Raw genomic sequence first — 22,719 nt, 5'->3', positions numbered from 1 at the left:
ATGTATCTATGTTTGTTGTGTGTGTATGTGTTTATGTAGGTGTCCGCAGACACATGCATAGCACACTTATACTAGTCACTGTGTTTTAAAATTCCAGCTTTCCCTTTTATGTTTGCATTACTTGGGCTGTAGTTTAGGTGTTGATGGATTAGTACCTCTGTATAGAAAAAGCAGGATGCCACTCCATTCTTCCATATGGCAGTATGAAGGGTCTGTTTTATGTAGAGTAAGAATTGTAATATATCATCTCCCCCTGAAAGTTCATTGTTGTCATACTCTTAAGCACCACATTGTGTTTGATTGATCCTGTTTTTCTTCCAGGCTGATGATGGAAACCTTGGTTAGATTTAACAATGGTAATTTCTTACTTTAGTTGACTTTCTGTTGTGAGTGAGCACTTGATTGCATTCTTGTTTCCTGCCATGCATATGTTTAGAAAGTGTCAGGTTCCCATGTTCAGAGTGCACTCCACCACTTTCAGGCTGTGCTATGTATCCATGCACTTGAGTTAACAGGCTTGTATCCCCCTAAAGATCACCACTTGTTTGCTACTTCAACAGTTTGAATCATCTAATATCTGCAGCTGGAAGGATTTTCTTTGCAATGAGCACTACTACAGAGCAATTCTTATCCATTGTAAATAATGAGGGTTGGATAACTACTCTTCCAGATGGTCTTCCAGAACTCTTTAGATGTCTGCCAGGTATGGCTAAACTGTTACATTTCCCAGGACATTGATCTGACACACAGATAAAAGGTGAAACCACCCTCACTATTTTTAGTCATTTTTCTATGAGAAATAATTGGTGAAACATCAACATTTACCTTACAGACATTTTCCAGAGAACAAGTGCCCAGTTTGGAAACATTTATTACTCTTTTAATGAGCTTCTTATTGTTTAAATAAATTGTTAGAGTGCTTTGAATTTTGAATTGCTAGTTATTGGTATTTCTTGAAGTCCATCACATCCCCGGGAGACATCATGGAAACTGTAAAACAGAGGGGTGATTGGAAGTCCACAAACCATTCCTCTGAGCAATCTGTTTTCTTACAGGCTTTGCATGCACGGCCGCCTTCTTGGGTGACAACTCATTGTGCAGCGTGCATGAAAGGGCCCTGATACTGTAGAGCCAATCACTCGGAGACTGGATAAAATTCTTTCAGTGCCAGAGGATCAGTCCCACTGGTCGAAGGTTCTAGCGGTGGATGCCATGGTGGTGGCGGTTGCCACAAAAAAGGAACTCGCCGAGGAGACTCCAGCTGTCCATCCTCCAAAGTGAGAGTCCCTGACAATGGACAGATTTGAGAAGCAGGTCTTTGCTTCAACAACCCTCACATTTCGGTCATTGAAATATTTGGCACACTTCACACAACTCCAAAGGGATCTGATAACTAATCTTTCAGAGACCTAAGTGGGAACAGTGTCTGACGAGGTTGCCTGTCAGCTTGCCACCCTAGAGGCAATCTCCAACTCATTCTTGTGGCTTATTGCACATACAGTCTTGGGGACATCCAGGGCAGTGGGTACATGCATTGCCATTAGGAGTCATGCCTGGATGTGCTTATGTGACTTGGCAGACCCCTTCAAGTATTCTTTTATCAATGCTCCTGTTGATGCTACCTCATTATTTGGCCCAAAAGTCAGAGACACATTAGCCAGGTGTGAGAAGGATGGAAAGACCCTTTCTGCTGTGGGAGTGCAATTTTCCTCTCCTCAATGACCTTGCTTCAGGAATCAGAGGAGTGGAAAGATGTGGTTCAGAAAGTCCCAAGGGCATTTCCGGGACACACGTGGTGAGTATTCCTCCAGGAGCAGAAGGGAGAACTCTTTGGGAAGACACCCCTCCCGTGGCAGAGGCAGCCCATGTAACCAGGGTTCCAGGGATTTTTTCTCTGGGAAAACCCTGTCAGTGCTCTTGAGCAGCAGCCCAATTGCTTACCTTGGGCAGCAGTCAGGGGAAGACACTCTATGCACCTTTCAGCCTGGCACATAATAACATCAGATTCCTGGGTGCTGACAATAATTACCAGAGGGTATCATATCCCTTCAATCTTTATCCCAAACCACAAAGGCAATCCCTTATGTTCCACCCAGTGAGAGGGATATAGCAGCACTAGACATTCAAAAGCTTCTTCAAAAAACTGGTCATCCAAACAGTCCCACCAGACCAAATAGGATCCAGATTTTACTCATGATTCTTGTTAGTGCCAAAAAAGAGAGGGGACTGGTGGCCAATACTAGACCTCAGTGTACTGAACAAATTTGTTCAACAGACAACATTCCTGATGATCACAGTTCAGTCTATCCTTCCTTTTCTGGAGAAAGACAATTGGTTGTGCTCTATAGATCTTCAGGATGCGTATTACCACATAAAAATGGCCAAACGTTCCAGAAGATACTTCCGCTTCTGGCTAGGAGCCGGTCATTATCAATTTCGAGCTCTGCCGTTTGGTCTCACCACAGCCCCCAGGGTGTTCACCAAATGCATGGCAGTGGTAGCAGCTTACTTAAGACGGCAGGGATTCCGTGTGTTTCCATATTTAGATGACTGGATCCTCACCGCCGCCACTAGGCATCTGCTGCTTTCTGCCTTGGACTCCATTCTAAGGCTTGCAGAATTCTTAGGCATCTCAGTAAACAGGGAAAAGTCAAAAGTATCCCCCTCACAGGACATAGAATGAATCTGAGCAAGACTAAACACAAAATCCTGCATGGCTGCTCTTCCTCTTCACAGACTGTAAGGTTAAGGTCACAACTTCAAGGGATATTTTCTCATGACAAAGTTCTGTCTCGTCTAGTCTTACAGCTGCCTGTGTCTATGGCAGAAACAATCACACTATTTCCTCTGTGGTATCGCATGAGGCTGCTTCAGTGGCTCCTGGCGTCACAGTGGTCATTTTTAACTCACCCAGTGTCCCTCCCAGTCCCCATAACCAACCGTTATAAGCAGGATTTATCTTTGTGGATGAAGCCAGAAGAGAATTTATGGAGTCGCTCTTTCTTTCTCTCTCAGCCCTAGGGTGTAGTGACCACGGATGCATCCCTGATGGGTTGGTGAGGCATTTTCAGGGAAAGATGGTCGAAGGCACTTGGTCCCCTCAAGAGGCCAATTTGCATATCAACATCCTAGAACCGAGGGCAGTGCTGTTAGCGTTGCAAGCATTCCAATCTGCCCTCCCTTCCAGGATGATTGCTATTCAGTCAGACAACAAGTCTGTGGTCTGGTACATCAGCAAATGGGGGGGAACCAGATCCTACTCTCTGTGTTGGGAAGCCCTAAGAGTTTGGCAATGGTCAGTAGCCTTCAACCGCTTTCTGATAGCAATGCACATCCAGGGAGCTCCAAAGTGATTGTGGACAAACTGAGCAGGTGCATTCTGCTGTCTCGCAAGTGGTCTGTCAGTCATGATGTGGTGACAAAGATCTATCATCGATGGGGTCAGCCTTGGTGCGATCTGTTCACCTCTCCCATAAACCACAAATGCAGCAGCTACTTTGACCTAGTCTCCCCTTGAGAGGAGTCCCAGAGAGATGCTCTTCTCTACATCTTCCTACCAATCCCTATAATTCCCCAGTTTCTAAAGAAAGCCCAACGGTTGAGAAGCAAAGTGATTCTCATTGCACCTTATTGCCCCATCAAATCTGGTTTCCCTTTCTCTGGCCTCACTGAGTTCACCGCTCATGGATTCTGAATCTAACTCTGGACCTGTTATCTCATCCTCAAGGCCTGGTCCACCCCAACCTACAAAATCTCAAGCTGACAGCTTGGTTTCTCCACTTCCAGTAATTGCCAGGTGAAATAATTTAACTTCTCCAGTTCAAAAGAAACTTCTGGCTTTTCATAAACTTTCCACAGAAAACTGTATCTTAGTAAATGGAAGAGATTTGTGTTTTGGTCTGATGAAAAGGGTATTGATCCTTTCTCAGCCTTGATCGATAACGTCTTGGAATACCTAACCACCTTATTTCAATTGGGAGCATCTACTTCTTTCATTGGAGTTCATTTAGCTGCCATTTGAAACTTCCACAATGGATTTGATGACCATTTCTTAATGTCTCACCGTCTGTGTAAAACTTTTCTTAAAGGCACCTTACATTTGAAACCACCTTTCAAAGATCCCATTGCGCCTTGGAATGTAAAGTTAGTCTTGCAATGTTTAGTCCCTCAGCCCTTCGAGCCAGCAGCCACCTTTATTCCTAGTAGCCATCATTTCAGCCAGGAGAATTTCAGAGTTGCAGGCTCTGTGTGTTAAACATCCGTATATCATTTTTCACAAGGAGAGAATTTCACTCAGAACTAATCCCTCCTTTCTACCTAAAGTGATATCAGATTCCAGTATTAATCAAACTATTTTTATCATTTTCACATACTAGACTGGGCAAACCCGTGTCAAACGTTACTCTGTCAAAATGCTTGTGAGACTGCATCACTTTTGTTTATAGCCAAAATAAGCTGGCATTAGCAAACATTAAAGTGCATTCTACCAGATCTGTTTCCACTTAAGTAGTCTTTCATTCCAGAGCTTCTGTGGATGACATATGTGCAGCCGGTTCCTGGGCTACTTCCCCATACCTTTATCACTCATTACAAATTGGATACAGTCTCCAGGGGAAGAGCTTCCTTTGGCTGTGTGGTGCTCAGAAATATCCTTCCCTAGGGCCTCCCAAGGTCTAAAGTGGCTAGGGACTCTGTCCCAACAGTCAAGAATGAATGAAGATTGGCAACATCAGATAAAGAAGTTATATTCTTACCATATCGTTCCATCTGTGTTGTCGTTCTTCATTCATTCTTGACTTCCTATCCCCTCCAAAAGACTCTTGGAGGTTTGGAGTTAGTCCTGGGATCCTAGTAGGATTGTTAATCAGACAAAGCTTCCATGATTTTCTACTCTGTGAGCAAAACTTGATATGAGGGAAAGGGAAGACAGGCAGTATGGATTGCCTTGGCTTGAGAGTTTCCGTCTGCGCAAGCTTGTTATAATGGCTGAGTCGGTTCCAAGGGGTCGGAACTGGAATCCAACAGTCGAGAATGAATGAAGATCGACAGCACAGATGGAATGTTATTGTAAGAATGCAACTTCTTTTTATTTAAAGATGGCCAGTACACTTTTTCTTAAGGTAAAAGTTAATGTTTCCTGAAAGTATACACATTGTTTTTCACATCTAGGATGGGAGCAAAAAATAAGAGAAGAACAGACAGTAATTAGTATAATTAGGAGCACAGGCTGTAAGGTGGGCAGTAGTATGGATAACCTTAATTTTAGATTGGATAATGACAGTGGGTGCAGCTGTGAATTTGGGACAGTTGTTCCTATCAGGAGGGTTAAATTTTGTTATTTGAAGACGTTCATAGTTTTATGTGTTTGTTTTACGTAGTAGTTTCTATGGGTGTTCTGGAGTGCTTTTGTTTTTTTGTTTGAGGGTTTTCATTAAAAAAGTCTTGTAAAATGTGACATGGGTTCAAATGGAGATGACAAGAAACAAATGTATAAAAGGTCAGTCTGCCAAGCATTAGTGGGTGTAGGTTACAGAAACACTGGAAATAGATTTTTTAAAAAGCTGGCTTGTATAATAGGTGGAACTAATTTCTTTGCATAATAGCCACACTAACCATATTGTTTTGGAATATGAATGGTCTTACAGGTATAATGAAAAAGGTAAGATTATGGAATTATATTATGAAATGCACAGTGGAAATAGTAATACAGGAGACACATTTAGGAAGAAGCGAGCATATGAATTTGATAAAGAAGGGATATTCAGCAAAATATCAGGAACAATGGAAAGTATTTACACTAATTGCTAGAGGAACTCCATTGGTGATAGAAGAGGAAAAGTATAACATTTAATTTTGTGATACTGATGGGCTACTGACAAGGGTGGAGGATTACGCTGGCCTGTATTTATATTCTACCTAAAACTGCTACTATGGAGTTTAAGAAACTTTTGGGAGAAATACTTAACTTTTAGCAGGGAATATTACCTATAGGTGGGGACTGGAACTTGATTTGCAACAGTCAGGATATATTTGGGGACCTAGATGGGAAAATATAACAAAAGAGGCTGGATTTCAGAAAAAAAAATGGAAATATTTGGTAATGAAGACTTTGCATTTGATTGAAAGCTTTAACACACATCCAATTAACGATTTCAGATTGAGCCAATAACAACAAAATTAAAAATGCAGGGTAATGAAGTAAAAACGAAACACTGGTGCTTCCCCACCTACCTGATAAAAAGAGATGAATGTAAGGAATGGTTAGTGGAAATAATTCAAGAATTATTAGGAAAGATGTAAATTTCTTCAGAAGTTATACCTAGTGAATGAGATAAAGTTAAAGTGGAGTTTAAAAATAGGGTAAAACTTAAAGAGAGATGGTTCCGAAGTAACAGGAATTATTTAGATGGGTTGACAAAGGTTAATGTATTGCAGAATAAGGAATCTCACAGAATAAGATGAGGCAAAACTGCAGAGTGCTAAAGAGAAAATAAAGGAGTATCTAGATCAGGGGTGTCCAACCTTTTGGCTTGCCGAGGCTGCATTGAGTGAACAGAAATTGTCTTGGGGCCACATATAAAATATATCAAATAGTTAAGTCTGTCACTGGCGCAGGTGACCAAAGTAGACCTCCTGGCTGTACTGTAGGTGCATTCAGATAATGAATAAATGCCTAATATTTGCCTTAAAATTATAATTCTCAATCTAATTCTAATTCTTAATCTAATGGTTAATTGTAACATCTTAGTAAAATTTTTTTTTTTTTTTTTTTTATAGCACAAATAAACTGAACACTTCGTAGGTATATAAAGTCACACACTAGCCTACAACAGAACATCTGAACATCTGTACATATTAGTAATCAATATCTCTAAACTCTTGTAGCATGCTTTACTATTGAATCCATCTCACCTGTGTGTCCCCCACAATTTTATTTACCCAGAATGACATCTTTAGATTGATAAACTTGATAGTTGTGATATCGGTCAAGTCAGTGAATTTATGAGCAAATGCGATGCATTAAAATTGGAATGAATCCATATACTTCTGGCAGTTCAGACTCACCCCTGCATTTCCCTGGAAAAACCTGGAGACCCCCTCCCCCCACTTCCAGTAGCTAAGGTACCATAGTAACCAATATTACACAGAAAAATGTGTTGCAGCTAACAACCAACACACAATCCAGCATGAGATGCTGATATATTTCCATCACACAAAACGTCAGTATAATCCTATAAAACAGTTCTTTACTCCTTCTCCACCCCCAAGCTGCAGCCACAAGAAATGCATTAAAAAGCACTATATTATAGGTTCATAGGTTCATACTAGGCTATCTGCCCTAGGGCATTTATAAGCCTAGCCAGAATGTGTTTGGCTTTCGCCACCCATTTTAAATTTATTTTGCTATGCCCTTTTTCGAGGTTAGTATACTGTGCCTCTGTCTAACAGTGACACAGAAGTGATACCCGGGGTAAACCTATGATCTCCCATCCACTCATCAAGATTCCTCTTGAAGAGAGTCAATGAGGGACTCTGCCTAACCTGGACTGGGATTTTATTCCAGAGTGAAGGGAGCCTCTGGGTTATGAATCTGTCCCTCCAGCATGTCCTATTTATTTCAGTGCTGAGGTTCAAGTCTCTCGAGCGCGTAGCTCAATAGGATTTGGATTTTCTGAGGTGCAGCATGTCCATTAATTCCGGGTTGGACATGGCTTTATACATCAGGCACAGATCACCTCTGAACAGGCGGTATGCCACTGAGTAGAGCTGGAGTTTCTTTAACCGGGCAGCATATGGCATCTGTTTGAGCCCTTTGATCCTCTTGGTGAGGTACTTTTGGGGTCTTTCCAGTTGCTGCAGGTGTCTGGTAAGGTACATCCCAAAAGGGGCATTGTACTCAATTATGGGCCTGATGAGGGATGAGTAAAGAGGCACGATGACCTCCCCTGATCTAGATGTGAATCCCTTCATGATTAGGTGGGCTATATAAAATGTTTTTCTAACCACTTTGGCCACGTGGTTGTCACATGAGAGATTGCCATCAACTTGGGTCCCCAGGTCCCTAATTACTTCTTCTGTACTTAATGGATTACCACCTATGTGGTAATTTGTGGGCACTTTGTTTTTGCCAAAGGGGATGACTATACACTTTTTGGCATTTAGCTTGAGGCCATGGCTCTGGCACCAGTTGTCTGTTTCTATGAGGCCCTTTTGGAGGATGCTTGTGTCGGCTGGATTGTCGATTATGGCGCCCAGTTTGCAGTCATCTGCGAACTTGGTCAGCCACAGTCCTTCCGTGTTGGCCTGTACCTCCGAGAAATATATACCGAACAAGAGAGGTCCCAGGACTGAGCCTTGTGGGACACTCCTTGTAACTGGCTTGGAGTCTGACATGGCTCCAGCAATTCTAACCATGTGGGTTCTGTCCTTGAGCCAGTTTGCAATCCATCTAGTGACATAGGGGTTTATATTTAAGCTGGTGAGCTTATCTATAATGTCCGAGTGGGGTATTGTATCAAAGGCTTTTGCGAGGTCCAGGTAGGCTGTGTGGACCACCTTCCCCTCGTCAATGGCCTGGTGACGGTTTCAAAGAAATCAACCAGGTTTAAGAGGCAGGATCTGCCCTTAACAAAGCCGAACTGGGTAGGATCCAGTGTCTGTAGGTCCCCAATATCTTTATTTATGAGGTCCATGGTGATCCTTTCCATAGCTTTGCAGACCAAGCTAGTCAGGCTTATGTTGCGATAGTTTCCAGGATCCGTTGAGGCACCACCTTTATGGAGAGGGACCACTGTTGCTGTATGCCACTCTTTGGGCACATATCCTGTAGTAAGGCTGAGATTGAACAGTAGTTTTATGTTTGGGTTTGGCTGCTCTTGGAGTTCATGTAGGACGCAGCCCGGGACACCGTCTGGTCCCATTGATGCTGTGTTTTTTGCTTTGGAGAGGGTGGCTCTTACCTGAGCATCTGAGATGTCAGGGGGGCAGCACTCTGCTGGGATAGATATTTGCCCTTTTGGTGGGGAGGGGGGGAGAAGTTTGCGCTGAACCTGTCAGCTAGGATGTTGGCAACGTCTGTGGGTTCAGTGTATTTTTTGTCGTTTTGGACTAATTCTGAGCACATCTGGGAATTACCACCCAGGTTCCTAACATAACTAAAGAAAGCCTTGTGATTATCCTTAGTGTCCTGTGCAATTTTTCTCTCGAAGCTGGCCTTAGACAATTTTATGAATGCCCGTAGTTTTTTGCTAATACTGATAAGTGATGCCTTCCCTTTTTGGGATTTTGCTTTATCATTTAGTAGCTTCCTCCTCCTGTTGTATAGTTTGTTTATGGCTGGGGTCCACCAGACAGGACGTCTGCCTTTGGAGGATTGGGTCTTGGTTTTATTTGGGATCGCATGATCCATGCATTCCTGAAGGTGTTCATAGAATGCGTTTATAAAGGATTCTGCGGACTGGGCCGTATTTTCCACAGGCCCAGGGGCTTTGAAGGATTCCACCTCAGTTTTGAGGAGTGTGAAATTTGCTTTAGAGAAGTTTTTCACTGTGGTTTTCTGGGCAGGGGGTGGGGTCGGGATGTGAATATCCAGTGAGATTAGTTTATGGTCTGATCTTACCAGTGAGGGATACACTTCTGGTCTGGAGCATAGAGTCCCCCATGTTGGTGATGATCAGGTCCAGTATGTTTTCCCCTCTTGTGGGAGTGGTAACAAGTTGTTCCATAGCATTTGAGTTTATAAATTCTAGGAACCTTTGGGCTAGGGTGCTGGAGCTAGAGTAATGCTCCAAGTCTATGTTTGGGTAGTTGAAGTCGCCCAATATAATGGTGTTTGGAGAGACCTTCATATTTTCCAGTGTTCTCAGAAAGGCCGAGTGGGGTTCCTGGGTTTGGGATGGTGGTCTGTAGCAGGCTATAAACTGGAAGGCAGTTTTACCCACTGTTAGTTGCACATGGATAGTCTCTGATGCTTCGTGCTTTGCCACCAACCTGGAGGTGTGGGTATCTTTGATGAATATCGATACTCCCCCTCCTTTTGTGGTTCGGTCCAGGTTTTGGGGCCGAAAAGCATGGTATGAGGTAGAACCTGGTAGTGCTGGGGTGCTCTCGGGAGCCCTGAACCAGGTTTCTGTTACTGCACAGATATCGATGTTCTCCATGCTAAGGAGAGTTTCGAGTGCGTGCATCTTGAGGTTTAGACTTCTGGCATTGAGTAGCATTACTCTTAGTTTCTTGTCCCTTGTGATACCTATGGAGGTGGGTTTGTATTTTGAGCCTTGCCTAAAAAAGGCACTATGGGGGTAGCAAGAGCCTTTGCCAATATCCGAAAGCCCAGGGGTGACAGGTGCAAGCCGTCCCTAGCGAAGCATCATGGCTTGTCGAGCATATCATCCCAAGCTGACGGGCATTGGATCCCCTTTGAATGACACCAGTACTTAAGCCAATTGTTGAAATTGATCATCTTGTCTTCATATTGTGGCATCATTCTTGGTGAGGGTAAGATGCTACTCAAGGTCAGGGTTATACCGGCCTGGGCTACATGCTCAGAGAGCTCCTTTATGTCTCTTTTCATGTAGTCCAGGGAGGTACGTCTCAGGTCATTCACACCAGCATGGACAATGACTGAGTCATATTTGTACTTGCCTTGGAGTGACCTGAGTGCTTGTGTTATGTGGCGGATCCTAGCGCCCGACAGGCTGCTCACCGTGACCCTCTCCTTGTTCAGCCTGGTGAGCGGGACGTCAGTGTGCCTGACGATTGAGTCACCTATTACAAGTGTATCAGATGTGTTGTTTAGTTTTAAGGGCTGTGACTGTTCGGCACACTGGCTTTGTGACATATGTGTTGCACGTGTTTTGTTTTGGGGTAGCGGTTGCTTGGGTGTCTGCTTTGGAGGTCTCTGCTGCTTAGGCAGATCTTTATTTAGAGCCTCTGAGTATGTTTTTGTGTGATTATGTGTTTGGTTTGCTGTCGTGGTAGGTCTATGTGAGACTGGAATTGTAGTGAGTGTGGTTTCCTTCTCCTCCTGACTGGTTATGCCAGTACTGAGTTGAGAGAGCTTAGCCTCCAGTTTGGCTATATGGTTGCATCTCTCACATGTGTTGGAATTTGTTGGGAGGAGGAGAGGGTTGTCTGTGTACATGAGGCAGTTCTAACATTGCCTCAAGATTCCCAGATTCACCAGCTGGACCGGAGAGGAGATTGACAACTGACCTTTGGACATGCTAGAATAATATTGGGAATTCCTTAATAATTGAAAACAAGGGCCAGTGGGGAGTGAGGGTGTAGTGCTTTTAATTTTTAGTACTGACTTATATAATTGCTTTAGCGAACAAGTGCCAGGTAACTTAAGTGCAATGTGTTATAGGTAACTTAAATGCAAAAACGACAAACAGTAACTTTCTTTCAAGTGAAACAAGGAAATAAGTACAGTAAGCAATGCAGATATCACTAGTGATCCACAGAAGCGCTGAGAAGCCGCGTATTAGGTGGAATTAGCGTTCCAGGGAAATAACAAGCAAACAAACAACAAGCATATAAACAAAGCTAGATTTAGCAGGCCTGGATCTAGTCTATGCTACAGCAAATAAGGTGTACCAATTTCAGTAAGATACAGTTCAAATATTCAGGCACTATAAACCTTTAACCAGAAATTCCCAGCTCAGAAGGGCAGAGTCCAGCCTCTTCTCCCACAAGAGTGCAGACCACGAACCTTCTTAATGTAAAATAACTGGCCTGAAGCCCAAGTGCTTAAACCAGAACTAATACACTTTAAGAATAACAGACACTGGGCTCTCAATCAGCAGTTCCCAACTTAGAAGGATGAACGCTACCTGTCCTGCCACCACAGTGCATGCCACAAACCTTCCTAATGTAAAACAACTGGTCTGAAGCCCAAGTGCTTAATCCAAAAGACTTAGAATGATAGCTACACTTTAATCAAGTTACTACCAAGCAGTAATAAATACAATTGAATACTTTAGAGAATGCCTGGATTAGTGCTCAAGTTACACAAACAAAGCTAGATCCAGCAGGCCTGAATCCAGTCTATGCCACAGCAAACAAGAAGCACTAACTTCAGTAAGAAGCAGTTCAGATATGCATGCACTATAAGCCTTTAACCAGAAATTCCCAGCTCAGAAGGGCAGAGTCCAGCCTCTCCTCCCACAAGAGTGCAGACCACGAACCCTCTTAATGTAAAATAACTGGCCTGAAATCCCAAGTGCTTAAACCAGAATTAATACACTTTTAGAATAACAGACACTGAGCCCTCAATCAGCAGTTCCCAACCTAGAAGGATGTAAGCTACCTGTTCTGCCACTACAGTGCAGACCACAAACCCTCTCAGTGCAAAACAACTGGTCCGAAGCCCAAGTGTCTAAACCAAAAGGCTTAGAATGAGTTACACCAAGCAGTAATAAATACAATTGAGTAATTTTAAGATGATGCAAAAGTAAAATAAAGTAGGTAAAAACACAAGTACAGTAAAAGCAGATGAAATTTTTTTTTTTCTGAACAAGTGCTGAGATCAAAGAAACAGATTTAAGTGCTGAAACTAGAAAACTGGCTAGTTATAAGAAAAAAAAAGCTAAGCTAGAAGGCTTCCCTCCAACACAGAAGGGCTTGGGGGCTCAGAAGCCTACAAATAGTCTATACCACTTAACAGGAAAGGCAGGAAACAAGCTTAAATTTTTTTTTTCTGTTTCCCAGATGCTCTCTTTGTACACAGTAGGAGTGCCTGAAATCAGAATATGATCTCACTGCACTCAGTTGAGTGAGCAAATGAGATGGGCCCAGAAGAAGTATCCAAACACAAATTTACAAGAGGGGCGGGCAGTTTCAAGGCCACTAAGATTAAAGAGCAGAGTCAAAACTTCCAGTTCAGTTAATATTCCTGCAACACACAGTTAAAATCAATTTAAATACTGTATTTTTTGAAAAAAAAAGTGCAGATAAAGGTACTTAAATTCTCTTATACGTCCAGTTGAATACAGCAAGTTCTTAGCAGGCCAAAGCTGAGGTTATTAAGCAGAAAATATTTCACACTGTACCACTTAAATAGGCAAGGACAGGAAATCAAAGAATGTGGCTACCCCCACACCTGTAATTACTAGCAAATAACAAAATTTAGCAAACACTGACTAACTTCCAGTTCAGTTAATATTCCTGCAACACACAGTTAAAATCAATTTAAATACTGTATTTTTTGAAAAAAAAGTGCAGATAAAGGTACTTAAATTCTCTTATACGTCCAGTTGAATACAGCAAGTTCTTAGCTGGCCAAAGCTGAGGTTTTTAACCTTTAATTATTTATCAAATTAGCTGAAATAGGGCATCGGTATTTAACAATATACTAATCATATAAAAATTCACTGTCTTAATTAGAATTCTGAATTCAGTTACACCAGATATTTCAAATTTGCTTATGTAATAGGATATAATAGTATAACAGCCTACCGGACATTTGAAGCTTTACTTTCACAGAATTACAGTATTGAATTTGCCAACAATTTTAGTAATTCTGTGAAGTCTGTCTGCAAGAAAATAGCTAAAAAATCTCACATCACCACAAACACATTATATGAGCAATGCCCATAAAGCTTAGAAAATCTTCATCATTTGTAGATCATGACTATAGGTTTATACTCAATACAAAAAGGACATTTGTGCAAATCTGACCACTAGTACGATTTACTCACTTATGTTTCAGTGTCACAGTGCTTACAACTCATACCTGTTAACCTCTTAGAGCACAAAATCTGGACAACGCCATAAATAAATGTGGGACAAAGGCCCAAAAATAGGGACAGTTTTTAAATATTGCTATTACAGACTTAGAAAGTTGATAGAATAACAGGCTTTGCAATATGATAAATTTAAGTTAAAAGCACTGTTTTTGTTCTGCTAACATTTGAAAGGACACCAGAACTGGTTAACTAGTTCTTCCTTGAGTGGAGAACTTTAGGAGGTACAGATGACTTTTGACATTCTTTTTGCAGGAAAAATTGCTTAATCATCTGCATGTCACATTACACGAGACAGCAAATACTCTTGATAAGCTGCTGTTGAAAAGCCTTCTGCCCCTCTTGAAAACAAATAGAAGCACACTACCTTTCTTATTTTGAAATGCGCAGTGAAAATAGAACCAGCATCTATACTGGTGATTGGTAAGCACTTGAAAATGATTTTAGCTTCATTCAGTCTGTAGATATCCTAGATAGCCAAAGGACACTATCTGCAGTGGGAATGGCACAATATGTTCTCCTGAGACTGTGATGACAATTTGTTCAACACAACTGTTATTAGAATAACCTGATACTGTACAACATGTAATCCACAGGGATAAACCCAAAACATACCAGAGAGAAAACTAAATACATAAGTAAGGCATAAAAAAAATCATATGGCAGAATTTTGTATTTTGTTCCAAAAGACTATATAATCTGGCACCTTTGACAATAAAGACCTTCTAATAAGTGACAGCTGTTGCAAGTAACTCTTTTTACAGCATCATCAAACTAATCAATAATTGACTCTCTTGCTGCAACATATGATTGCTATTAATATTTGCACATGACAAATTATGTATGTGAACTGCTTGACAATTACAACACTATTTTTTTCTATAAATATTAAAGCAGTACAAATTCACCATAGATTGAAGTTAATTATCCTAAGATTGAGGTCATTGTTCTCAGGCAGAAAATTATCTACAAGGGTGTAGCTACCTGGAGCAGACCTACAACTGACTTGTCTTTTGTGTTGGTGGAGAGCTTACGTGACCATACCTACATAATGTTCAGTTCTTCCACTTTCATTCCAAGTGTATTCACTACATCAGAAACTGATTAACCTACAGAGATTACCATTTGTAGCCAAGCTCGACCCAAATAGATGGTAATGTATCATCTCAAAGTCTACATTAAGGCTTCATTTCTGCAGATGTAGTTTTTCCCATAGCAACTGTTATGTTTTAAGTGGTGTATGTGTGAGCAAACTGCATTCCTTTTCTTAAAAAGCTCATTGCACTACAATCATACAAAGCGTTGTTTTATGTAGCCCAGCACTAAAAGCACATAACTATTGTCAGTCGTATTACCAAACCAGCTGAGTAACATGAATAAACTCAGTTTTACCCAAATAACATTATTTTAAACTGCATCTGTGGCTTCTGAGAAAATATTCAGTGGTGCAGCGGTAGCGTTGTTGCCTCACAGCAAGAGGTTCTCCTGTTCGATTCTCGGCTGGAGTGCAGGGGAGTGCCTTCTGTGTGGAGTCTACATGTCCTCCCCACGGTTGGGTGGGCGTTCGAAAGACATGCGTAAATGGGCGTGCCTTCGTTGAAGGTTGAACGTCGAGCTGGCACTTCAGCATTCATGAAAATCTACTGCCAATTATTAGCGGACCAGAGTTCCGCTGTGGCGACCCCTAACCGGGAGAAGCCGAAAGACAAACAACAACTCTTCAGTAGTCAGATATTTTATTCATGTGTTTATAGCCACATATATGAGCATCCTGCAGAGATTATCTTTCTGGGTCTGTCTATATGCATTGATTCTGAAGTTAACACTTACTGATTCATTGCCATTACCACTTCAAATTGCATTCTGATTTTCCATTTTTTTCAGGAGAAGTACCAGAAAGTCTCTAATCTGCATTGTCTGAGTAATGTTAAAGTCGCATTGTTTTCACTGAATTTGGCATTTCAGGCCAAATTTCAATAAAACCTGCATTTCTCATACACACACACACACACACACACACACACACACACACTAACTGTTCTACTTTCAAACACACAAAGATTTTGCTTTCATGCATGCACTCACTCAGCACTTGCCTATTAATACAGTTAGGTGCCGTCCCTTTCAAAGGCAAAGAATCCCTCTTCAGCATGAACACACACACACACACACACACACACACACACACACACACACACACACACACACACACACACACACACACACAAACACACTTTTGTGCAAACTCACAGATCTAGGTTGGCACAAAAAAAACAAAACATGAAGGGTTCTTTGGTGCATGTGCACACAGACATTGTGGTTACAGGTCACGGGCACGAAAAAACAAACAAAAAAATTGTTTTGGTGCATGGGTACACTGCAGTTGCAGTTAAAGGTCACGGGCTGCATGGAAGAGCTCTGAGTGCCATGGGTTGGACACATCTGATTCAGGAGTATGAATTAAAAAGGATACTGTTATGGCAGCTAAGTGTATGTGGGATGAGACCGAAAAGGTAATACAATAGTTCAGAAACTGGATGCTGTTTTTATAGATTTGGATAGCAATATACAAGAAGTGGAAATGTTTTTGGCACTTAAGTATTATGTACAGGTGAGGCATAATTTTTGTCAACCAGAGGAGAAGTTATGGATAGTATTTAATAGAGTTGAGGGATTGTATCTTGGCTGGGAAGAGGCAAGGTTCAACTTGGTAAGGTGATCCTTTCAGTAGAATAATGTGACTTAGGATTACCTGATTTGAAGGGATATTTTAGAGTTACACAGTTAGGGCACATATGCATAACACAAGCAGAAGGCTATAATTCAAAGTGAAAAGGGATGGTGATGAACCGCGGGGGCGGGATTTAAGAAATATGGAGAGAGTAGTGTTTTGGATGCATATCCTTAAGGAGAATAACAGCCATTCTGGATATTGTATTCATAAAGTAGCAGAAAGTATTCAAAGAACTAAGCCAATATCAGAATAGATAAAGGAGAATCTGCTGATAGGGATGACTGCAATTAATGGTACAGAGAGTGGGCGAGAGAGAACTAGAATTTACTAAAGAATACTGGCAAAGGAACCAAGATATTGGGAGTAAATAACTGGAGAGGGAAATATAATTGAATAGGAAGAGGCTGTAAGAGGTTTGGATTGCAGGCTAATGACTACATTCCCTGTGAGGGCTTGATCTGGAGTAAAGGGAAAGAGAAATGGATAGGGAGATTTTAAGTGAAAGACCTGTTCTGATAGCGATTTTAGTTGAATCTAGAACAAAGCAACTGTTACAAAGAGATAATTAGCAAGGCATATAAAATATTGAATGATAACTATAAGAATCAATTGGAGTAGGTTAGAAAAGATTGGAAAGACAGTCTGGAAAAGTAGTTAAGAAAACAATGGGAAGACATGTATGGCTCCCAAATATGCACTCAAGTCCAGAAGGTTTAGGATCTTTGCTTGGAATGTTTGCATAGGTAATTTTATACTTCAAGTTGGCTAAAAAGAATTGTTCTTGTGTAGGGGGTGTGATGGAGAAGAGCTAACTTAGAACATATGTTTTGGGAGTGTAAAGACTTGGCAGACTTTAAAGATTCCCTTTAGAATACTCTATCAGAAATATTGTGTGAGCAAATGGCTCTAAGTAATGAAATATTTTTTTTGAGCAGAGATACAGGTTCTGAATTGCCTAGACATAGTAAGGCCTTATTAAGTTTAATTCTTTTGGCTGCCAAAAAAAGCAATTACTAGAAAATGGAAATTTAAGCCTACACCAATTACATGTGATGTATTGAATATTATAAAAGAGATAAACGAACTGGAACAGGGACCTTTAGAAAGGGAAGGAACAAATTACGTAAGAAGTAAATGGAACTTGTGGGAAGTATATATGCATAATAATGTTCAGGATGAAGAGGAGGAGTGAGGTTTAAGGAAGATGGGAATTCAGCAATTGTTTTGTAATGTTGGACTGATGATAGTAGCAAAGAAAATGCATGTGATATATAATTTAAATGGAAAAATGTTAAAATGTTTTTTTTTTCTGTTGCCTGTGTCTTAAGTGATAATTTAGTTGTGTCTTTCGGCTTTTCCCGGTTAGTGGTCACCACAGCGGAACTCCGGTCTGCTAATGATTGGCAGTAGATTTTTATGTGCCGAGTTGCCGGCCCTGATGTACAACCTTCAACGAAGGTACGCCCATTCACGCATGTCTCCACACAGAAGACGCTCTAGCTGAGAATCGAACAGGACAACGTCTTACTGTGAGGCGACAATGCTACCGCAGCACCACCACCGCAGTTAAAGATGCTTAAAAAAGGTTTTCTGTAACCCAGTCATAAAACTGAACTTGCTTTTAAAGACTGTTCCTTCTGGCTAGGAAAACATGTTGTCAAATGTTTGCCTCCCCTCCACAAAACCACACTAATTCATATCTGTCAATTTTGGCAACACCTTTGCCATTATGTTAGCTATTATAGACATGAACACTTTATAACTGGGGTTTAAAATTTAAATGGGTCTATATGAAGCTGGATCTGAAGGGTCTTTTCCATCCTTAGGTAACACAACCACCACAACTTTCTTCCAAGACACTGGTACTTCCCCCTCATTTTAAAATACTGTTAGTCTTCCAGATCTTTGTCACTTTCTTCCCTTTTAATTTCCAAACATCTACAGGAATACCATTTGTTCCTGGAGACTGATTATGCAGCACTATTTTTATTTCATCACTCCTATCTTAACTATGTTGTTGACCCTCTTCTGCCTCTAACTGGCATAATTAAGTTTTCCATAAATATTTCCATTTGTATTGTATCTCATTTTCCACATCTCTCTGCTTTGTACAGATTTGCATAAAATTTCTGGAATATCTCTAAAACCCGTACAGGATTTGTGGTTATTTTTCTTGTTGTAGACTTGCTAAGTTTGGTGACAGCCCCTTCAGTGTTCCTTTGCCTAAGTCGTGTTAAAAGTTTTTGTGCTCTGGAGTTATCAAAAAGTAGTTGCATAAGAGCAATCTTTGTAAACTCATGCATATTATAAAGATATATACTCCCTTATTTTTTCTTTATTACTCTGCATTTCATCCTCCTCTTCTGGAAAACTCCCTTTATTCTACAATACTTTGTCAGCCCCTATATGTAATTTCTATTACTTCTTAACTATATCTCTTTCTTTTGTATTTTGACCGTATTTTTAAACTCCAGTTTTATTTTATCCTAGTCACTTGATATAATGTCTGAAGATATTTCTATCTTCCCTAATAATTCTCAAATAATTTCCACTACCCATTCCTTAAATTCCACTTTTTATAGCAGGTAGGGGAGGCACCAGTGTCTTATTTTTACTTCATTACCTTGCCTTAGTTTTTTTTTTAATTGGTGTATGATCAGAAATAGTTATTGGATGTGTGTCAAATATTTCAATTAAGTGCACATGTTCCTGTGAAATATAATTTCTGTCTAGTCTAGCCCAGTTACTGCACCTTCAAGAATAATATATAAAGCCTCTCTGAGTTCCTGCTACTGAATTCACATCTTCTGTACTAATTTTTCATACATTTCTTCAGAATTTAACTTTTTTTGTAACATTGTCCCTTTTAGGTCCTCCTGTTAACATCCGTATTGCAAACCAAGTTCCATTCCCCACCTATAAATAATATTCCTTGCTGAAAGCCGATTATTTCTCCCAAAATTTTCTTAAGCTAGATGATAATTTTGGGTGGAATATAAATAGATGTCATTGTAATCATCCTCCCTCACTAATAGCCCCTTACTTTCCTCATGTATCACCATTGGAGCCCCTCTAACAATTAATATAATTAGTCCCCTTTTTCTCTTGTCTCTGACGTTCTGCTTAACATCCATTCTGAAATCCTCTTTTAAATTCACATGCTCATTTTTTTCCAGATGTGTCTCCTGCAGCATTGGCGTTGCTGTTTGCACTCTGCATTTCTTAAAGGACAACAGGATAGTAAAGCAGATTGCTCAACCTGCTGTCTCTTTTAGTCCCTGTTCATTGATACAGCCTCGAAAAATCTCCCATGCAGCTTTAAAAACGAATCCACTCAACTGTTTTCCCTGTTAGGCTTCCTACCTTTCCATACTGTTTTACTTTCATTTTGAAAACCAAGTTGAAAAACCTCTAGCTGGCTCTGAAATGATGATGTCACATCTGCCAGAGCTCTTGCTGTAGCTACTGAGATGTTTCCTCCCCCAAAGTTATGTAATCCTCGCCTGATTTGCATGCTGTATAGAAGAGCCAGTGGACCTCCCGCATTGTGATGTCAGAGCTGCCTTGCCCAGCCCACTCTTAACCTAGCATAAATGTCAAACTATAATTTCACTTTTTTGAAGAGCCCTACCGATATGCGACAAAGTACAGGCAGAAGCACAGTAACAGCTGCAGAAACTAAGAGCATAAACTTGCAATGACCATGCATAGATATTAAATGCATGATGTTAAGTTGTCAATCTCGCCTTCATTCTTGCTGGATGGGCTCGGAGCCGATCCTCGGCTCCGACTCGGCACTTGCTTTAGCTCGAGAACTCCTTTTACCAGCTCGAGGCAACCCTATATCCCATGATGCAAGGCGGAACTACCTCAGATCTCGTTTGCCGCTTAGCGAAAGAGGTCTCCTTTGCCAGCTGAGGTAAGTTTTTTCTTGTTAAAGAAGAAAAAGTTCAGTTAGGGGTTTATTTTTTCCCTTTAGTGTTAGATTAGCCTGTACTTAGTTACAGCCCACCCTATTCCCTTCCTTTTAAACTTTTATAAATAGTTTTTCAGTTTAAAGTTTTAGTCAGGCCTAGTTCCCCAAGTTATTCCCTTCCTGTGTGTCTGTGTAAGGGATTAATTGGTGTGTTTGTTGGGACTGTTTGTGTTTCCCTTCTAGGATGTCAAAAGAAGGCAAGGTCTCAGGCTTCAAGAAGTGTGACCAGTGCTGTCAGAAAATGTCTCTGACAGACGGTCACACTTCTTGTGTTTATTGCCTGGGGCCTTTGCACCTGCAGGACTCCTGTGTGTTGTGTCATGCTTTTAGCCAGAGAGTCCTGCAGGAAAGGAGGAACAAATTAATCCTCCGAGGTTTACTTAAACCTGAAGGTTCTCCTCCTAAGTCAGGGGCAGGAAAACCTCATAAGCCACCGAAGGTTCAGGCTACAGTGTCCAAGCCTCCTCCGGTGGCTCTGGCTCCGTCGGAGCCGATATCGGCTCCGGCTGGAGTCGATACTTCTTCTGTTAAAGTAGTGGGTTCGGTGCCGACTGGCTCCGATACCCTGACTTACTGTGGCCTTGTCGGCTCCGGCTGGAGCCGACACTTTATCCAGCATCGGAGCCGAGATATCCTCGGCTCCATCTGGGGTTCAAGGGACTTTGGCTCCGATGGCTTCGACCCGTAAGAGATCCCGGTCCCCTTCGATGCTAAGTATTCACTCGGCTCCGGGGTCTCCTCTTTTGTCGGAGCAGAGCCATCGGAGCCGATCTTCGAGATCTTCCAGGCTGTCTGACCACGATTTGGAGAGGGTGGTTAGCAGGCTGTTGAAGTCTCAGGCACTGGCCCAAATGCTCCATAGCCCGTCTCAACAGACTTCGGCTATAGCCCCGATTCTTGAGATTCCTCCTCCGACTCCACACCAGAGTTCGGAGCCGGAGCTTCTTGGGACAGCGACTGTTTCGATGCCGGAGCCGATACATCCTTCGGCTCCGTCGTCTTCAGCTCCGATCTCCTCCTTGAGACCTTCCTTGGAGGGGTCCGGTCGTCGGGTTTCCACTGTCGGCTCCGAGGGGGCTAGTGGCATCGGACCCTTGTCCGACCCCGCTCTCCCTCTCGGGGCTTCGGCTTTGGTAAGCTCGGCGCCATCGGCCTCGGAGCCTTCTCTCTCCTTGGAACCGACCATTCCTGTTTCTTCGGAGCGGGTGTGTTCCGGTCTCCCGGGGAGAGGAGCCTTTGAGGTGATGAGGAGTGTCCTGGCCTCTGAGCCTGGTCAACGGTCTATCCCTCTAGCTCCTCCCTCATCAGTGCCTGCAGATGCCTCTTGCCAACCTCTTGCTCTCAGGCCCAGGGATCCATCGCCCCAGGTTTCCCCACTGGGAATTTCCTCCTCTTCTGAGGTTTCTCCTGATCCTGCAGGGGAACCCCCTCGGAAGAGGACGTGTAAGAGGAAACACACAGACTCCCCTGAGTCTACTACATCTGATACCGACTTAGATGAGTCGGAGGGTTCCCCACGGTCCCCCTCTGAGGATGTCTCCTTTTCAGACATCCTTGAGCTCCTCAAACAGAGGGGGAATTGGCCCTCCATTGACCCCTCCGAAGATGAGTCGGTATACCTGGAGGCTTTTGGATCCCGACCCTCCACCTCCTGGGTGTCTCCGCCGTTCAACCCACTCATGCAGGTAGTGGCTTGGAAGGCGTGGGCGGCTCCAGATTCTGTGGAACCTGTCCCCAGGAGACCATCCAAGTTCATCACGGCCCCTTCGGATAAACAGTTCCTGTCCAAAGGTGTCTCTGTGGATGCTATGGTGGTGGCGGCGGCCACTAAGAAGGAACTGGCGGATCCTTCAGTGCCTGTCCATCCTCCTAATAAGGATTCTAGGACCATGGACAGGAATGGAAAGCGGATGTTTTCTTCAGCGACCTTTGCTATGCGTTCGCTGAATTACCTTTGTCACTTCACCAGGCTTCAACGAGATATTCTCAAGGAACTGGGAGAAGTTGTCCAGGATCCTTCTGCTGCTGGGGCTCAGGAAAAGATGGCCTCACAGCTTGCTATCCTGAATTCCATATCTAACTCCTCCATGCGGCTCATATCTTATGCGGCCGATGGAGCGAGCAGGGCCGCAGGCACAGGGGTTGCTCTTAGACGCCAAGCCTGGATGCGGCTGTGTAATTTTGCGGACCCCTTTAAGGCGTCCTTCACCAACACCCCTTTGACGGTTCGGCTTTGTTCGGACCTCAGGTGAAGGATACTTTGA

General features: G+C 42.3%; 1 protein-coding gene across 2 annotated transcripts in view; it reads left to right on the top strand.

The window, feature by feature from the left end:
* The window catches only part of PCNX3 (pecanex 3), a 2,517,385-nt gene that overhangs the window by 1,235,979 nt on the left and 1,258,687 nt on the right, over positions 1 to 22,719 (top strand). The window lies entirely within an intron of this gene.

The sequence above is a fragment of the Protopterus annectens genome, chromosome 2.part0, assembly GCF_019279795.1.
Source record: "Protopterus annectens isolate FY-2018-M chromosome 2.part0, PAN1.0, whole genome shotgun sequence".
NCBI classification, from domain to species: domain Eukaryota; kingdom Metazoa; phylum Chordata; order Ceratodontiformes; family Protopteridae; genus Protopterus; species Protopterus annectens.
The sequence above is the reverse complement of the archived record's forward strand: the minus strand, read 5'-3'. Positions and strand labels throughout refer to the sequence as shown.